This window comes from Gopherus flavomarginatus, chromosome 6 (genome assembly GCF_025201925.1).
Source record: "Gopherus flavomarginatus isolate rGopFla2 chromosome 6, rGopFla2.mat.asm, whole genome shotgun sequence".
In the NCBI taxonomy this organism is placed as follows: Eukaryota; Metazoa; Chordata; order Testudines; family Testudinidae; genus Gopherus; species Gopherus flavomarginatus.
The window spans coordinates 16,835,431-16,847,562 of record NC_066622.1 but is presented as its reverse complement, the minus strand read 5'-3'; the positions used below and the strand labels follow the sequence as shown (position 1 = coordinate 16,847,562).

General features: G+C 39.2%; 1 long non-coding RNA gene across 1 annotated transcript in view; it reads left to right on the top strand.

Moving 5' to 3' along the window:
* Window positions 1–10,713, top strand: part of LOC127053250 (uncharacterized) — a 34,973-nt gene extending 24,260 nt beyond the window's left edge. The window contains exons 2-3 of the long non-coding RNA XR_007774981.1: window positions 5,452–5,526; window positions 10,625–10,713. This is a non-coding gene — a long non-coding RNA (uncharacterized LOC127053250). The remainder of the gene's footprint in view (window positions 1–5,451; window positions 5,527–10,624) is intronic.
* Window positions 10,714–12,132: the final 1,419 nt, after the last annotated feature.

The following is a 12,132-nucleotide window of genomic DNA, read 5'->3' as shown; positions in this document are numbered from 1 at the left end:
AATCAGGAATTTCAAACCATCATCAACTAATTCAATGTGTTTTACTAATGAAGATGTTTGCTGGTTTTATGAGCAAACAGCATTGGTCCATTCTCTCTGCATACACTCACACTTGTGTGTATACACACACAATTCTGTTCCTTGAATTTAAAAAGTTTCTCTTGAAATGTATAAAGCACAGACAAAATAGAGTGACGCTAACTGTAAGAGGAGAGATGCACACGATATGTAATTGCAGGTATATGCAATACAAAAATCACAACTTCTATTCATATAGACAGCATTAGTTACAAATATTTTTTAAAGAGTTTTTATGTAGTCATTCAGAATTTTCACAGAAAAATATTGGTGAAAAGATCCCTTCATCTGAATTATGTTAAAACTGTGTGACACACAAATAAAAGAGGCCAGTCTTGTTTATCCTCTGGACAGAGAATCGAGTGAAGTCAATGAGAGTTCCATGCATGGAAGACTGGCAGGACTGGGCCCAGAATGAACAGGGTGGCATATGGATTGTATTTGTGCAGAAATGGCTTAATAGCTGAAAGTGATTTGGTATCTGCCATCCAACTTAGGGATCATTCCTGTTCCCAGTGAAGTCAATGGCAGGAATCCCAGTGACTTCAAGAAGAGCAGCATAAAGTCTTGAATTAAAACGTTTAAGACACTTTTGTTTAAAAAATTACCTTTGACTTTGGATTGCTCCATTTCTGTGTGCTCAACCTGAGATACAATGGTGCTGATGTTCAGAAGTACAGAACATCTGGAATTCCAGGTGAAGTCAATGGAAGCTGTAGGTTCTCAGCAGCAAGCTGAGCATCTAAAAATTCTTGCACTGCATTTGACTATTTTGGCATGATTCCTTTGTTTAGCCCCAGAAGTGTGTATCTATGGATTAACAGTGGGGTAGGTGTTGAAATTCTAGCTTATTACACTAAAGCTGGTTGAATAAAGAAACACATTTGGTAAATATGCTAGCAACTAGACCTTTCACTAAAAAGTAATTCATTCATGTAAGATATTCAATTAAATTAAATATGCCTAATTTTACTGAATAAATTATTCCTACTGAATATAAGCAACTTTAGCCTTCATAGAATTGACAACCTTTAAAAAACATCTTATTCAAATGAGAAAACCACTAATATTGCAAGCTTTGAAGTCCTATCCATGCTTTCTTCTACAATGTGCAACATTTAAGAGTCAACATCTAACCATGCTGTTAACACACTTCATAGTAAATCTGGATAAATGTTGGCTTATGTATTACATTTCTGTTATTATCTCCACCTGCATTTTGATCAATATAAACTATAAAGCAATTTGAAATAGTTTGCAAAATCTAGAATAAAAAAATAAGTCATACACTGAGAAAGGTAAAAACACAAAGTACAAAATGCAAAGATGACAACAAAGCTAGTCAGTTTACACTGGTATTCTGAAAGAGGCCTTTGTGCTACAGGCACAGATAGACCCATCTTCACCTGTGAGAGTAAATACTTGAAGCAAAATCCAAGAAAAAATAAAGAGACTTTCACAGCCTGCCATTGAAGTTTAACCTCTATGAATAGAAAACTAAGCCATCCCACTAAGGAATATGCTATCAGACCCTGCTAACAAATGTAACAAGATCCCTTGCAAGCAACTTAGTACTATGCTAGAGACGGATACAAGGAGAATCCAGGCATCTGTCAGGTTGAAAGACAATATCAGATATCTCAAAGCATCTCATGCTTTTGTATATTTTACTTCCATTACCAAAAATATCAGTTGTTCAGAGAGTTTGTATATTTTCTTTTTTTTTTTAAAAAGGTACCTTTTCCAGTTATTTGATATTATATCCACAGCACACATGTGGAACTTCTGAGTTCTGTGGCTTGAATTTAATTAAGGTCCTAGGCTTCCTGATGTTGCCTGTGGTGTGATAATTCTGCTTTAACTATCTATAGACCTGCTTTAAAGTGAATTTAATATTAATGAAAAGCATCAGAACTACAGAACTGAACATTATATGAATTCAGTGATCAGATAAACATGGCCAGTTGAGTTGCAAGGCAACCTTTCAATGTAATACTGTTGTAGTGTTCAACTCTGCCTGAAGAGACTCCTTTAAGAAGGGCATGTCTACACAGCAGCTGCAAGCATGTTTCACCAACACAGGTGGACAGAGATGTGACAGCTGTGTTTGAGCTAGTGCACTAAAAATAGTGTGGTTGCAGTGGCACAGGCTAGCACCTGAGTACGCACTCAGAGGACCATGCAGGTTTGTACTCAGGCAGCTAATCCAAGCCACTGTTCATGTCACACTGCAGGCATACTATTTTTAGCATGCTAGCTAGAGTAGAGTTAGCCTGTGTCTAGCTACTTGCACTGGGAAGCATGCTCCCAATAGCTGGGTAGGCATACCCAAAGAATAGGAGTGCAGTTCTGCCTTTGGGCTAGATCCTTACCTAGCGTAAACCTCCATAGTTCCATTGATGTCAGTGGAGCGACATCAATTGGCACCAGCAAAGGATCTGGCATTTTATGTTGATTTTATCCTTGGCTTCTCAGCTGAAACTGCCAACAAGATAGCTAATTAGCGCCAACTGTGATCATGATTTTTTTTTTTTTTGAGTGAGGTGAACACTTTTCTCACTAGAGATTGCACTGAAACCATCAGTATAGTCCTGCTAATAAGTTTGGTTCATCTCCAGTTTTGATAAAACTAGATTGACAGAGTGCGTTATTAGGACAATCTACATCTTAAAGGGAATATAATTGCAGGGCTGCAATTATATTTGCCCCCAAAGAAATCCTTGAGATAATTAAGGTTGCAGGTCTATTACCTTTCAAAAAGTTACCATTAAAAAAAAAACTCTCAAGATTTAGAAACCCAGCAGAGACTGTGATAAGGCTGCACTTCAACAATGCACTCAAACGATCTTCTCTCTTATCTGACAGAGATCCCAATCTACCATTTTCTCTTCTTTGTATGTAAGCTATTAGACTATGAGCATTTCAGATCATTTTTATTATTTGCTTATTAGACATGCATGTACAAAGCATGATGATTGGTTGATACTGTAGCTTTTACTGTGTTCATGCACGTTCTCCAGTAGCATGATTTGGGCACATGATGTTTACAAACCGCTTTGCTCTATATCTAGTGACATTTCGCTTATTACTACCATATAACCAAAAACTGAACATGTAATCATAAGGCCCAATCCTGTGGCTTAGTTTAACACCTTCTCTGAGATATCTGATCACATGCTCGTTGAAGTCAATGGGAGTCTGTCAAGTGACTTCAATGGCTTTAGAATCAGGATTTTACTGGACAATAGGGAAGGATTGCCTACAAGATGCTTTTCTTCATCTGACTGGAAATTCGCAAAATTCTTGTATGTCTTCTGTGTATGACCATAAAGTCCCCTAATATCTAGGAGGCTCAGACTGAGGCAAACTGTTTTGTGGGCACAGATTAAACAGCCGGTTATGGATGAATTGTATATTTTTTTTCAAGAGTGGTAGCCATATTAGTCTGTATCAGCAAAAACAACGAGGAGTCCTTGTGGCACCTTAGAGACTAAGGAATTCATTTAGTTCATCAGATGCATGGAGTGGAAAATACAGTAGTCAGGTATAAATACACAGCACATGAAAAGATGGGAGTTGCCTTACCATGTAGGGGGGTTAGTGCTAATGAGCAGTTCAATTAAGGTGGAAGTGGCCTTCTCAACAGTTGACAAGAAGGGCCAGAACATTGCTAGAGGCTGAAATATGGGATGCCTTGTTTGAGGACTAACTTTCTGTGTGGGCATTTCCTTAACTTTGTAAGAAGTCATTCTGTGGGGCTGGATAACTAATGGAAATATAAAAGGCGTGCATGGGAGACTATTTTCCACTTGTTTTATCTTCCTTTTGACTTACCTCACTGATGTTCTTAAGAAAAGATCCAGCTTCCTCTGGGTCATCGCAGTTTCATTCCCCAGTGAGGCCACACACATGCATCATCTCCCCATGCTGCTCTGGAAAATTAAGATTCCTTCCTTTAATGCAACCTCCCTAAAACAAAAATATCCGGCAGGTCTATGTCCAAGGGACTATATTTTGAAGTCCAGAGGAAGAATTTCAGCTAACTTATTTAATAATAAAATGTAGTGATAGAATTTGTACTAGATTTTCTCCACTTTAGTATAATTGATTAGTTTGCTTCCTTTCAAAGATACTGGAAAAGATCCTATATTGAATACCTCTGTAAATTGCCAATAATCTCAGTTCTGAACCTGCACCTACATATGCATATGGATAGTTGCATTAAACCCAGTGGGACTTCTCACGTGCATAAGTAGGTGCAGGATCAGGGCCAAAGGTGTTATTTTAGAACATATTTAGGAGAAAACTATCAGCTGGAAACTCATCACCACTCGAAGATAATTCACATCTGTTATCTCACTTTCCATCAAGACAATTTGCAATCTCTTAATGAACCTCATTCATTCGAGTTAAATCTAAACTTTTTAAAGTATTGCTTAATTTTAGCATCATTTTTCTTGATTTCTCTAACACTAAAAAAAAAGCTATTAATGGAAGCACTCTTGTTTTTCCCCTATTGTTTAATTCCAAAAATTGTGAGGTTCTCCCCTTCCCTTTTTAATTAACTAAGCCAATAATGTTCCACTATTATCTCCATGTTCATAAATTATCTTGTATTCTGTTTTCCCATATGCCTTCTGTTAAAGCAAAGTCCAATGCTAGATAAAAGTGTTATTGATACTTTTCAAAACACAAACAAATGGAGATGTGGGATTGGCACTTGTGGAGAATAATTCCTGGCTTTGTCACAAGTTTCTTGTGAGACCACTTTTAAAATGGGGATCATACTTTTTCTCCCACTAATTGTCTATCATGTCCATTTTGACTGTAAGCTTTTGGGGCAGGGACTATCTTTATCATGTACATTTACAGCAGCTGGCACAATGGGACCATAATCTTGAGGAATCTAGATATTGTTGTAACACAAATAGACAGTTACAGGTCCATGTATGGATTTCTCTCTCCCATGCAAAAAAAGGGGGAAGGTGCCTTTGTGGCAGCACTTCACTGCAGGCTGTGGAAGGCTCTGGAATTCTCACCGGACAGGGAGTGAGAAGGCCCAGAAAGCAGGGGTGCACATTATCCTTCCAGCAGTCCTGTACAGACTCCTCAGAAAGACAATACAGTCCCAGACTGTGTTGAATTTCTGTATTCCATTCCTTGATGCTGAATCATCCTCACGGGGGGCCTGAAGGGCAGTTGTGGAAGACATATCAACGCAACACATTGCAGTGGTGCTGCAAACAGTGCCATTGTGAGAGCTTCAACAGAAGAGGCAGAGGGAGCCCCACATCAGAATCTCTCATAGTGTGGTGGTTATTGGACTTATTGAGGAGATGGCAAATACCTGTTCTAATTTCTTCTCCCCCTCAGGTGGAGGCATGACTTGAATGAGGAGTGTCTCTCATTTCAGGCGAGTACCTTAACAACTGGGCTAAAAGTCATAAGGTAAGTCCCTCCCTCTTTCCTTGGCTGTTTTTTTTGTCACTTGCCTATTGGATCGCGCCCCTCAGGCATGCTCAGAAAGTGTCTACCAAATCGAGCCCTGCATGCAACTCAGATGCTTAAACACCTATCTTTCCCTGCTTTGCGAATTGCTTGGGGCAGCGTTTCTCAAACTGGGATCCACGGACCTCTGGGGATCTGTGAGGATACTACATGGGGTCCATGGACCCTGCTGATCAACTCCTTCCCCTCCCTCCCAGTGCCTCCTGCATGCTGGAGAACAGCTGTTCAGTGGCATGCAGGAGGCACTGGGAGAGAGGGGGAGGAATGGAGATGAGACAGAAAGAGGCAGGGAAGAGGTGGTGTGGGGACTATGGGAAGGGGTGGACTGGGAGGTGTAGCCTAGCACTGAGGGGGAGGCTTGGGGGTCTGAAAAAATTCAATTCAAAATCAGGGTCCTCGGATTGCTAAAGTTTGAGAACTGCTGGTTTAGGCAGGAGATAGGCTTCCAGACACCTAGAACGTCTATGCCCAGAGACGGAAACATAAACGGCCTATTGACTCCCCCGCCCCAGTAAAACCAAACACTTTAGGTGTGAGTAAGTTTTAGGCACCTACAGGATTCAGCAGGAATTTTGGGCATGACAGTGGTCCCAAAACTGGGACTTTGAGGCCTAAAAAAAAAAAAAAAAAAAAAAAAGGGGGCGGGCAGGGACTTAGGTGCCTAACTCCTTCTGTGCATCCAGGCCCCAGTGCATATGAAAAGCAGGCCCAGCGTCACGCTAAGACTGGCACATATCAAGGTTTAAAGAAAAATCTCAGAGAAATATGATGGGGCTAGTCCTGCACTGTCTACTCAGGAGGAAAAAAACAAAACAAAACAAAAACAAAAAACCTCCCTTTGAAATTTCAATAGGAAATTATTAAACATTTCAAAGACTGCAGGCCTAATTTTTCACTGGGACATATACATTACAAGTGAAATGCAGGGTTTGACTTGGCATGAGCATCAACTTGTGTGCACTTTGTTCCCTACCATATCTACCTGCTTGCTACATGTCTGCATCACAGCAGCATTGGGACAGATGAAGTATGTGCATGTGTTAGTATACACAAGTTGTGTGTGAACTGAAAAATGAGTCCCCGTAAGACTCTTGGAAAGGATGTGCTCAAAACAGAAATTGGCCAGACTGGAAACTGTCCTGAAAAAGCTCTCTGGAGCACAGATAAAGTCCTCCTGTAACTACTGACTACAGTTTTCAAGTCTAATAAGCCTCTTCCAAGTACCTTTATTGATCAATTGGTTATAAAGCTGGATCTACATCACAGAAAATAGATTGTTTAATTACTACACAGAGTGGAGAAAAATATTGATTTAAATGGAAGATTTGCCAGAGCATAGGTGCAGGATCTGGTCCACCATCTGTCAATATATTCACATCAATTTCTAGAGGTCAACAACTAGACAGTCTCCCTTTTATGCTGCAAATCTACCTTTATAATCTCTTGATCAATCCAAATGTAGCTATAAAAGGTATATCAGACCTAAGAATTGTGATGAACAGTCATTACTGAATGAATTATACTTTTCAGAGAGGACTTTAAGGACAGAGTCTAATCTGGGCAATTCTTATTTCAACACTATGAACTCTAAGATTATGTTTCTATTACAATGAATTGCATACAGAATAGTTAGTATTCCCATAATGTCTTTCCTTTATAACAGAGCAAATCAGAATTCCATCAGGTTACATCTGAGCCAAATCCTGTATGGTGCTAGACAATCTGGATCTAGTCCAGCAAAGCATTCAAGCTGGTGTTTAACTTCAAGCATATAAGCAGTCCCAATGATTCCAGTGGGACTAGTTAAGCGTTAAAGCTAAGCATGTGCTTAAGTGCTTTGACAGATCGGGGGCAGGATGCTCAGCACCTTACAGGGTTTGATCCTGCATTTGGATCACAGAATATACATAAATTCTAGATATTTATAATGTATAATTATTCCTATCATGTTAGCATTTAGAGGTCCCAGTCAGGAACAGAGACTCCACCAACAGTACATTGCACATACATATAACAAAAAGTCTCTGTCACAAAAAGCTTGCAGTATGAGTATGAGAGGCAACAGGAGGATGCAGCAAATATAGAAGGAAAAACAAGATGACAGTGAGAAGACTCTAGAATCTATTAGACAGAAAATTGTGAGACAGTGAGATAAATCATAGAATCGTGATTGAGTTTGAATATCTTTGAGTGCTATCAGTCAACTAATCCCTCCCTGTAGTTTCCAAGTTCTTGCCTTTCTCCATATTTGTACTTTTTTTGAATTACATCCAACATTCATAGACTTTAAGGACAGAAGGGACCATTATGATCACACAGTCTGACCTCCTGCATAATACAGGCCACAGAGATCCACCAAGCAGCTCCTGCATCAAGCACATAATGTGTGATTGAGTTACCGTATCTCTTTTAGAAAGATATTCAATCGTAATTTAAAGTTTTCAAGTGATGGAGAATACCATTAAAACAACTTACCTAGGGACATGTTGTAAAGGGTAATAAATACTCAGTATTAAAAAGTATGCTTTAGCTATACTCTGAATTTGTCAGGTATCAGCTTCCAGTAATTTAATCTATCAGACAAAGGCATAACAAGATCCATGTGCCCTCAAAAACCTTCTCCAAATGTATTTACTTATAGATCATTATCAAGTCACCTCTTAATCTTCTCTTGAATAAACTAAATAGATTGAGTTTCTTTAGCCTCTCACAGCATGACAGGTTTTCAAGCCTTGAATCACTTCAGTAGACCTTTTATGAACCTTTCTAGTTTATCACCAGTCTCTTAAATGTCTACTCACCCTGCTATTGAGATCATATGAGGTGGATTTAATGTTTCAGATATAGCTAATAAAACAAAAACATTCAATTAAAAAAAAATTTTTTTTAAAAGAGAACCCAAACTTGAAAAAATATTCAGTTTTTGAAGCTAAATACTGGTTCTTTTTTAGTTGTTTCTTCCCCACCACCACTCCTTTGCCCTGCCCCTCCCATTTTCAGTGGCAAATGGCATTAAAAAAGAGAAAAAGGTTGTGGGGCAGGATGCGAGGGGAAGAGAGGAACAAGAAAAAAAGGACCATGGAACAGACTTTTCTGGTTTTCATTTTTTTTAATTTGAAAACTGAGGAAAAAAATCAGTTACTATATCATCATTTTATAACTAATGAGTTTTCAGTACAGCTGTATAGGGTTCCTTCCTCTGCTATGCTGTATATGCAGAAGTAGAGCATCAGGTAATTTTTAGCTTTTATACCTCACTGCAATGAAACTGTGCCAGTGTTATTGTATAAGACCTGAGGGATCTGCAGATCCAATATACTGTGAAATGAGGATTAAAAAATAGTATCAGTATGTGTATCTCATGTACAGAGTAATATCAACCCAATTAGGATTTCAAGAAGGTTTTTAATTATTTTTTTCCTTTCTTCTAAACTTTCAGTAATATCAGATCCTTCAGGATGTCAACATAAGTACCACACATTTCATATTTCCATTAAAAATTAACGGAGTGGAACAAAGAAAACAGGCTACACTAACATTAAGGGGAACTTAAATTTATAGGTACATAGAGCAGTAAAAATGTATAATATCCCATAGAGTATATTCATTCTGACTGCAATTACACTATTTTATCCCATATAATAAGTTTTAATTGTTCCCATTTGCCTAGATATAATTGTTTTTTATGCATTATTGGGTCTAAATTTAATTTAACTAATACATTTTCAAAGAGAGGTGGAGATTTAAATATGCTACTTCCATTAACGTTAATAGGAACTGCATGACGTAGGATGTGATCCAAAACCCACTAGAGTCAATGAATCTTTGGTAGGCTTTGGATCATGTCCATAGTCCACTGAAAGTGTATCCATTATAATTAATAAAATAACCACCAAGAAAATTCACTGTTACATGTATCGCTTCATCCTTAATTTATATATAGTGCTTAAGTATTTAAATAGTGAATATTGCATACAAGAAGCATTTCCTTAACTACCAAGGATAACTATCATTGACTTTGACAGGGCCAGGAGGCAACTCCTGGCCTGTTTGTTCTTCATGAAGCCAATAGAAGTATTTAAGCACACCCTGCAACTCAGGTAGCATTCCATTGATAGCTCCTCTGATCAGATTAGATCAGAAAATTTGTAGGAAAGTTGACGATTTTGTATTCATTTAATTTTGCCAATGCACTTTATTCTAAACATGAATTCTGCTTCAAAACTTTGGCACATTGGTTTATGATCAAGGAGCATTTTACAGTAGGCAAGATTAAGATGTGTTGAGCATTAAGGCTACATAATTAGGAATCACAGTAACCACAAGCAATTCTTCTGAAAACAGAGCATTACCTTTGCCTTATATTACAAGAGAATGTGCATTTTCAAACTAATAAAATACGTATCTCTGTTTTTATGAAGTGCAAGTTATGAATGCATTTGAAACAAAAAGTTTCAAACTTCTTTTTCATTCCCACTAGAAAGACTCAGACTTGCTAGATCAAAATATTTTGGAGTTCATATCTGTATTAATAAAGTAAGGCTTTTTGCTTGTGGTTTAAACATTTTCAGTTTTAAGGCAATCAGAATAATTAAGGGAAGGAAAAAGATAGCCAGTAAAGCAATATATCAGACTCTGCTGGGTACAAACTTAGCACATCACATACTTTGACCTCTGACCACAGTTTCCTAACAGAAGTTCATGGTAGATCAGCAATACCTCACTTTTTCAGTCAATTGTGCTAGTTTTCCATTTTCTGCACCAGCAATACATATGCTCTACAGCCAGCAATTTTGGAACCCTGTGGTAGGAATTGTAGGTTCAGACAGTCAACCTCTGTGCAACACGTAGCTGTCTTCTAACCTTCAGTTCTATTGCGTGCAATCTACCTTACAAAGGGCATGAACTGTTCCAGATCTCAGAACACACCGGGTCACATGGGGCTAGAATCTTGAGCAGACAAATCACCGTTGTGAGAGAGAGAGTGCTGTTTCTGTTTAAAAATGTGCACAAAAAACTATGGTTCTCTCTCTAATAGGTCTCAAGTTCAATAATGAAGGTGATTTGGTGAAGGAGAGGGAGAATGGAGAGGCAGCAGGTACTGCACAGTGACAAGGTAAAGTCCAGCATGGTATTATCAACAAAAGGCAAATGCCTATACTGGTTTATATATAATTACACACACACACACACACTTTTAATGTTGGACCTGATCCAAAGCCTTTTGAAGTCATTACTCTAAAGCCTATTTTCATGGACTTAAATGGGATGAGCTCATGTGATGAGCAAGTACATAAATGTTGCTAGTAATTCATCAGTTTCACATCAAAGCTCTTTTTGTTTTAAAGATGTGGTTCTCAAAAAAACAAACCAACCAAGCACCTTTTCTTCCTATTTGGTTTGCAATCCATGTACTGCTTGCCTTGTCTGAAACACACACTTAAATATAACTGATGGAAGAAAGAAGGAAACTTAAATCTGAAAATAACTGCTCTAAAAAGGTCCAGTTTGGGGTGCTTCCAGCAATCCATCTGTTGCTGAAACTTCCAGTCTATTTCTTTGTGTCAAAGGGATTTGATACTTTCATTATCGATCAAACGGAAGCTTCAAGGAGCCAGGAATTTAGCAGCAGTTTGAAACCACAAAGAAAAAGCTGAATGTCTTTTGGGCCCTCTTGAGAAGATTACCTACACATTACCTGTCTCAAAATTTGCTTTAATTGAGTTCATAAAAGTCAGTCTGGGCAGGTAGATTTCTGGTCTGCTGTTACGCAGTTCTTTTTAAGATCAGAGAAAGGATATAGTCTAGTGGTTAGGGTGCTGGCTTCAGTCACTGGAGACTGAGGTTAAATTTCCACCTCTACCACTAACTTCCTGTGTGATCTTGGACAAATCATTTATCTCTGTGCTTCAATTCCTCATCCATAAAAAACAGAGATAAAGGTACTTCCCCCTACTCACAAGGATGTTGTGAGAATAGTTACATTAGAGAATTGGCGTGCTCAGGTACTACGGTAATGAGAGTCTAAGGTCAGGTCTGCACTGGGTGGGCGAGGGGGGAGAGAAATCGATCTAAGTTACTCAACTTGCTATGTGAACAATGTAGCTGAAGTCGACATACTTAGACCTACTCACTGCCAGAGTCGACCAGAAGTGGGGGGAAAGTGGGTCAATTTGCTCCAGGCCCCGCAGGGGCGTCCATGAGAGCTTTTCAGGGCCTCTTGAGCGGGGTCCTTCACTTGCTCTGGGGGCCCCGGAAAACTCTCGTGGGGCCCGGGTCCCTGGAGCTTCTTCTGCTCTGGCTCTTTGGCAGCAATTCAGTGGCGGGGGGGTCCTCCCACTCCGGGACCCGCTGCTGAAGTGCCCCAAAGACCCACGGTGGGGGGTCCTTCCACTGAAGACCCCAGGCCCCTTGAATCCTCTGGGTAGCCCTGCTCACTGCCGTGAGTTGACTGCTGCTCCTCCCCCATCAACTCTTGTAGCAGTGAAGTACAGGAGTCGACGGGAGAGCACTCGAAGGTCGATTTATCACATCTAGTCTAGATGC